A 7,106-nucleotide genomic window follows, 5' to 3' on the forward strand; every position below is an offset into this window, starting at 1 on the left:
TTCTTGTTTCTATGACTGCTCCAAGTTCCAATATGATTTTTCCTTCTTCTTCAATTTCTGGCAATATTGTTTGAATTGGGATCTTTTGCAACTTTTGAATAAATGGCCATACTTCTTCGTCCTTCTTCCATTCATCCCTTGCTTTGTTTATCCAATCTGGATGGATAATAGAAATGGCACACAACAATGCTTCCATATCCTCATCCTTTCTTGAGAGTGCATCTGCCACCACATTTTGCTTCCCCTTTTTGTAGATGATTTCAAAGTCGTAACCCAACATCTTTGTGACCCACTTTTGTTGCTCTTCAGAGGATAATCTTTGTTCTAAAAAGTATTTAAGGCTATCATGATCTGTTTTTACCTTGAAGTGTCTTCCCATTAGGTAGGGTCGCCATTTCTTAATTGCATGGAGTATTGCCAACATTTCCTTCTCATAAATAGCTTTGCTTAAAAACTTTCCCTTAATTGGACGACTTTCAAAAGCAATGGGTCTTTCATCTTGCATTAGAACAGCACCAATTCCATTTCCTGAAGCATCACATTCCACAATAAAGGTTTTTGTGAAGTCCGACGTAGCTAAGACTGGTGCTTGGCACATTGCCTCCTTAAGATGTTTAAAGGCCTTTGTTGCTTCCAGAGTCCATGAAAATGAATCTTTCTTCAATAATGTTGTTAGAGGTGCTGCTATTCTCCCATAATTCTTAACAAACTTGCGATAATACCCTGTCAACCAAAGAAATCCTCGCGGATGCTTTATGGATGTGGGGATTTTCCATTCCTTAATGGCTTTAATTTTGCTAGGGTCTACCTTAACTCCTTCATGAGATACAATATGACCCAAATATTCCACCTCCTGGGCTCCAAAGAAACATTTGGATCTTTTTGCATATAATTGTTTCTCCTCCAATAGTTGTAGCACCTTGTCAACATGTTCAACATGATCCTTCCAAGACTTGCTGTAGATTAGTATATCATCAAAAAATACTAACACAAATTTTCTAAGGAATGGTTTGAAAATTGAATTCATCAAACCTTGAAATGTTGAAGGTGCATTGGTAAGGCCAAAAGGCATGACCAAAAATTCATAATGACCCTCATGAGTTCTAAATTCCGTTTTCGGAATGTCTTCAATCTTCATTCTGATTTGATGATATCCCGAACGAAGATCCAACTTGGTGAAGTAAATTGACCCATGCAATTCATCCAGTAATTCATCAATGACAGGAATGGGGAACTTATCTTTAATAGTGAGCTTGTTGAGCTCCCTATAATCTGGACACATGCGCCATGATCCATCCTTCTTGTGCACCAATACTACTGGAGCTGAGAAAGAACTTTGACTCGGTTGAATTATACCAGCCTCTAGCATTTCTGCAATCATACGTTCAATTTCACTTTTTTGGACATATGGATATCTGTACGGCCTGATGTTTGGAGGAACACTTCCTGGAATCAGATGAATAGCATGATCATGATCACGCATAGGTGGGAGACCTTTGGGAGTCTCAAATACCTTGGAATGATTGTCCAGGACTTTTTGGAGATCTGGAGAAATAGATGATTCCAATGTGGAAACATCTAGCGAACATAATTGTGCAATTACACCTCTTTGCTCCTTTTTTAGAAGCTTTGTCATGCCATTAGAGATGATTATCTTTCCTGGTTTCCCTGCAATACCCCTTAATTCAACTTCCTTTCCTTCCACAGAAAATTTCATGAAAAGTTCTTGAAAATTAAAAGCTATTGTACCCAAGGATTGTAGCCATTGGACTCCTAGTACAACATCAGCACCTCCCATTGGAATGGAAAGCATTGGGCTAGTCAATACATATTCTCCCATGGATATCTTGATATTATGGCACTTTCCAGAACAATTTATTGTTCCTCCATTTGCAATCATCACTTGAAACTCTGGTGCTGGATGTAGGATGCAATTCAATTCTTTTGCTACCCTACAATGAATAAAATTGTGGGTGCTTCCTGAATCAATCAACACTATTACCTTTTTCTTCTTGATTTGTCCTTCTATCTTGATGGTTTGAGTGGTAATTCCCGCCAATGCATTACAAGATATGTTCGGATTTATTTGTTCTTCATCTAGGCTTTGTTCCTGGAATATATCCTCTTCTTTTGACCTTTCTTGCTCCTTTTCTTCTTCCTCTTCACAATCTATGTAGAATAATTTCTTCTCAGCACACTTATGACCTTTTGTGTATTTTCTATCACAATTGTAACAAAGCCCTTTTGCTCTTTTTTCTTCCAATTGTTGTGGTGTCAACCTTGTAGGTTGTGGAAGACTATGGGCAACAACACTTCCGTCTTTATAGTTGTGAATGGTATGCTTCCTAGTTGCCATAATTTTTCTTTCCATTTTTCTTGCTAACCTGAATGCCTTCTCTAATGAATCAGGTTCCCAAAGGCGCACATCATGTTGGATATTATCCTTTAAAGACCCTATCAACACATCAATCCTATGCTCCTCTGGAATATCTTTTACCCTTATGTTCAATTTTTGGAACTCCTCAATGTGCTCCATTATTGAACCCTTTTGTTTGAGACTTATCAATTGGCTAAAAAAAGTGTTGCTTTTTGTATCCTCATAATGTGCTATCAATTCTTCCGTAAAAATTGCCCAAGTGATAGACTGTTTACGAGAACAAAGCCATTGATACCATACAAACTGATTTGGTTCCAAATATAAAGTTGCCATACGTACCTTTTGTGTGTTTTGCACATTATTGAGATCGAAGAATTGCTCCATCTGTAATATCCATGTGGCGGGATCCTTGCCATCAAACTTCCTCATATCGATTTTTGGAACATGGTGAGTCTTCGATCCAACATTAGAGTCTGTGGAATCATGATTAACATTTCTTCTGTTCTCATCATGAGTTTCCTTTAGTACTCTTTCACCCCTAGTGACCATTTCTTATAGCAACTTATCCATCTTATCATCCATGCCATCAATTTTAGCGTCCATGCCATTCACCTTAGCTTCCATGCCATCCATCTTAGCTTCTACACCTTTCTTTAAACCGTCCATCTTAGCTTCTACATCTTTCCTTAAACCATCCATTTTAAATTCTGTTGCTTTTTGTGCAAGTGACACTCGTTGCACTTGTTCTTGTAATTTTGATATATCATATAGCATTTCTTCTTCTTCTTCATGAGTCATGCTAGAGCTTTCAGGCTCCTTACTAGGTGTTTGCATTTTCTTTCCTCGGGGCATTAGTTACCAATAATAATTCTCTAATATGCCCTTTGAATTCCTTCAAAATAAATTTTCAAACCATGCTTAAGCAAAAATTAAAGAAAATCTACACACCTTTTTTCACTTTGTAGGAGCTCGATATTGCCTCCGATGTATCTCTGTACTTTTTGATTATCTAGTTCTGAATTTGTGACCTGTAGTAGCCCTCTGTGTCCTCTTTCTAATGCCAGAAGTCTGACCCAAATTGGATTCTCCAAGGAAATCTCCCACAGTGACTTGATTATAGACTAGTTCAGTAGAGCGAACTTGTACGACGTTCCACGTGTCACTGTTTCAACCTTTGACTCTGAAAAATATATAAAAGAAAACTACAGTCTGTCCTCTTTCTGTAACTTCTTACGAAATTTCAATCCGATGCTCAGAAAGAAAGTTATGACGATTTTCCCCAGGTCACCTGTTTTGAGTGTAATTCAGGAGTCTGCAAAAAGACCAACTTCCTCAGATCATATCTCTGAAACTATCACGCAAAATACTCTGAAATTCGGACCCCAGGTTCAGCGCGATTCCTTCTCAAATGGGTTTTTTTTGCGACTTCTGAAACATCACAGAAACAAAGTTTTAGCGAAAATGCCACTATGACCTGTTTGGAGCAGCGAAACCCTAGAATCCAAAGCTCTGATACCAAATGTTATGAAACCAGCTCAAGAAAAGATAGAAAAGAAAGATCAATGCCTTAGAATTCAGCCTCTTCGAGGGGGCAACCTCCTTTACATTACATAAATGAACAATTCTTGAATGATACAAATGAAAATACCTCCTTTCTATATATAGGAGTCTAAGTGGTCCCAATACAATCAAAGCCTACATAACAATAATATTGTAGGGCACAACAGTAACAATAGTGGCCTTCTATGTGGCACAATAGTAACAATATGGGCACTACATGGGTACATCAATATAATAAGTGGGTTGTACTAATAACAATAAGGGGTTATACTAGTAGTATAGGGGCCTAACAATATTGCTTGCCACAAATTACTTTACCAAATGGGTAGAGGCAATTCCAGTTAGAAATGCAACTGACATTGTAGTTATTAAATTTATTGAAGAGAATATATTGTCTAGGTTTGGATGTCCCCAACATATAGTTACAGACAATGCAAAAACATCCAATGGTGTCAAGATGATTGAATTTTGTCAGAAATATGAAATATTGTTGCATCATTCTACCCCTTACTATCCACAAGGAAATGGACTAGCAGAGTCCTCAAACAAGAGTCTTGTTAAAGCCATTAAGAAAACATTCGAGGACCACAAAATAAGTTGGGACAACCATATCATATATGCAGTTTGGGAAAACAAGATCTCTTCATGTAACTCCCCTTTCCAGCTTGTTTATGGTAAAGAATTCATAATTCCTACAAATATAACTTTTCCTATCATGAGGTTTTTACAAGAAGAAAATGAAGAACTTGATGATTTTTCCAAAAGAATAAATCAGATTATAGAAGTTAATGAAAATAGACATGAATTTCATTATAAGCTTCGGAAATATCAGAACAAAATGAAATTTTTTTTGGATAGAAAGGCTAGAGAAAGAGATTTTAAAGAAGGAGATTTAGTATTAAGATGGGATGCTAGAAGGGAAGATAAAGGAAAACATGGAAAGTTTGATAATCTCTCGCTTCGACCTTTTAACATTGTAGAGGTTAAAGGCAACAATAATTTTATCTTGCAGAACTTGGAAGGAAAATATTCCTCATTAACTGTCAATGGGAAATATTTGAAGCATTATATCCAATATTTACATTCCTTCATTCATTCATCATTTGTACATCACTAGATTGTTTTTTTTTTTTTAAGTGTGTAATTGTTTTCAACAAATATCACATTAGCCTGAGGAGAAGGCACATGGATCTACAAGTTCTCTACATCCTACAGGATGAAGCAGTCTAGATTTGGAGCCAATGTTGTAACGCATTTGGTTTTGATAAGTTATTTTTTCTTTACAAAAATAGGGTATAAAAAAATAGAATAAAAGAATGAAAATAAATAGAAAATGATGAAAGGAAACCCCATGAAAAAAAAAATTATATAAGTGAGAAAATTTAAATGCAACTAGAAAAGGATAATATTTGCATTATAAATAAATCAGGGTTTTGTGTGCAGCTTTTTAAATGCCACAACCTAATATTCTGGTTGGAATCATTCAATTTAACCATGATAAAATCATTTAAATTTTTGTCTCTAGATTAAAGAATAATTTCACCAATTTTTGTAATCTTGGTGGACAATGAATTAGATAGTATAAAATAGGAAGAAAAAATGACCAAATATACTCAAAACTTGGCCAAATGAAAAATATGTACTAGATTAGAGTTAGAATAAAATTAGGAAAAGTAAAATGGTTGCTAGATCAAATGCACCTATTCATAGAGTAATTATGCTTTAAGTATGAGTTAATCGGTTTTTTAAGCGTGATTAATTATATGTAATAATGCTATAAAATGATTTTAATTCCAAAGTCAGAAAACAAAAAAATTGTCGCCAAGTGCTATTGAGTAGTTTTCTTTTAATGGTGATCCCCTTCCTCGCCCGGATCAATGGTGGGGAAGTCATTTCGCACTCCCTTCCCTCGTTTGATGTTAATGGCAGGGGGGGAGGGGTTCCAAAAGATGGTATTCCTTTTGGCAGGCCCCTTGCAATGTGTCATCCCCTCACAACTTCGCACCCCACCCCGCTTAATACAGCTTACCACTACCCCCCACCATGAAATCTACTCATCCTTCTCACATCAACACATCATCCCTCCAATGGTTATCACACCACTTCCCATGCATTCCCTCTACTAATCAATTTCTCCCACGTGACCATACCCATTGCTACATGCCCGTTAGACTCCTACCCATTACCAGGCTCCCATTGTCTACTAATGCTACCAAACACAATTTGGTAATGGTTTGATCCTAACGCTAATTTATTTTTCTATTATAAATAAACCCTCCATTCCCTTCGGACAATTCCCCTAACTTCATCTCTACTATTTGAATTAGAGGTTTCTAAGCTCAACTCTGGTTAATATCTTACAGACTGCGCTAACCTTTTCAAGTAGATACTAGGCTCATTAGTTTCTACAAAGACTGCTCTTTGTTCATGTATCCATCATATCAACATCATGTTACTCTTCCTCTCTATTTTTCAGAATATGGCACCAAATAGAAAATACCAACCCTCTGGTAGCAAAACCTTGATTCAAGAAAATCCTAAAACCTACGATACCCTAGACATTTACCATATCCCCATAGTAGACCAATTCTTCAAAATCACTAATACTAAGTTTTAATTTGATATGTTCAAATTACCCCACTAGCTAAGAAAAAATTACCAGGATTCAGAGGATGAAATTAATCTATGGGAATCTTTGTTGCCCATGTTTATGTTCCCTCAAGCCCACTTATTCCCTGATTTTGTCATGTGGTGTTAGGCTAGGTATAATCCCCTCCAAATAATTTTTATGGCTTAGAATGGAAACACTCTAATCTCTATTACACCTAAAACCAGAAAAGGAATGTTGTTAATTCCCGAGAATGACTCCCTTAGCCATTTCTTGGCAGCTGCCCTCATGGATTTATAACATAAACTCACTTCTCCCAAACAGCTCAAAGTTTCAAAATATTTCTTCCAAAACATGTTGAGCTTCCCAAAAAGAATCCTCCATATCTAGCCTCTATGTTCCCAGAGAGAGCCAAACAAGTCATCTCCTTAGTTTATTTCTTGTTATGTTACTAGACAGACCGATGGGTAGATGAACTTATTCTAGGTTATTTATCCATCTTCTCCAAAGAGCACAAGCTAGCATTCATGTATAATTATAGTCCATTTCTGGGTTATAATA

This window comes from Pinus tabuliformis, chromosome 7 (assembly GCF_031772625.1).
Source record: "Pinus tabuliformis cultivar Carrire ecotype Pingquan chromosome 7, CPIR1, whole genome shotgun sequence".
Classification (NCBI taxonomy): domain Eukaryota; kingdom Viridiplantae; phylum Streptophyta; class Pinopsida; order Pinales; family Pinaceae; genus Pinus; species Pinus tabuliformis.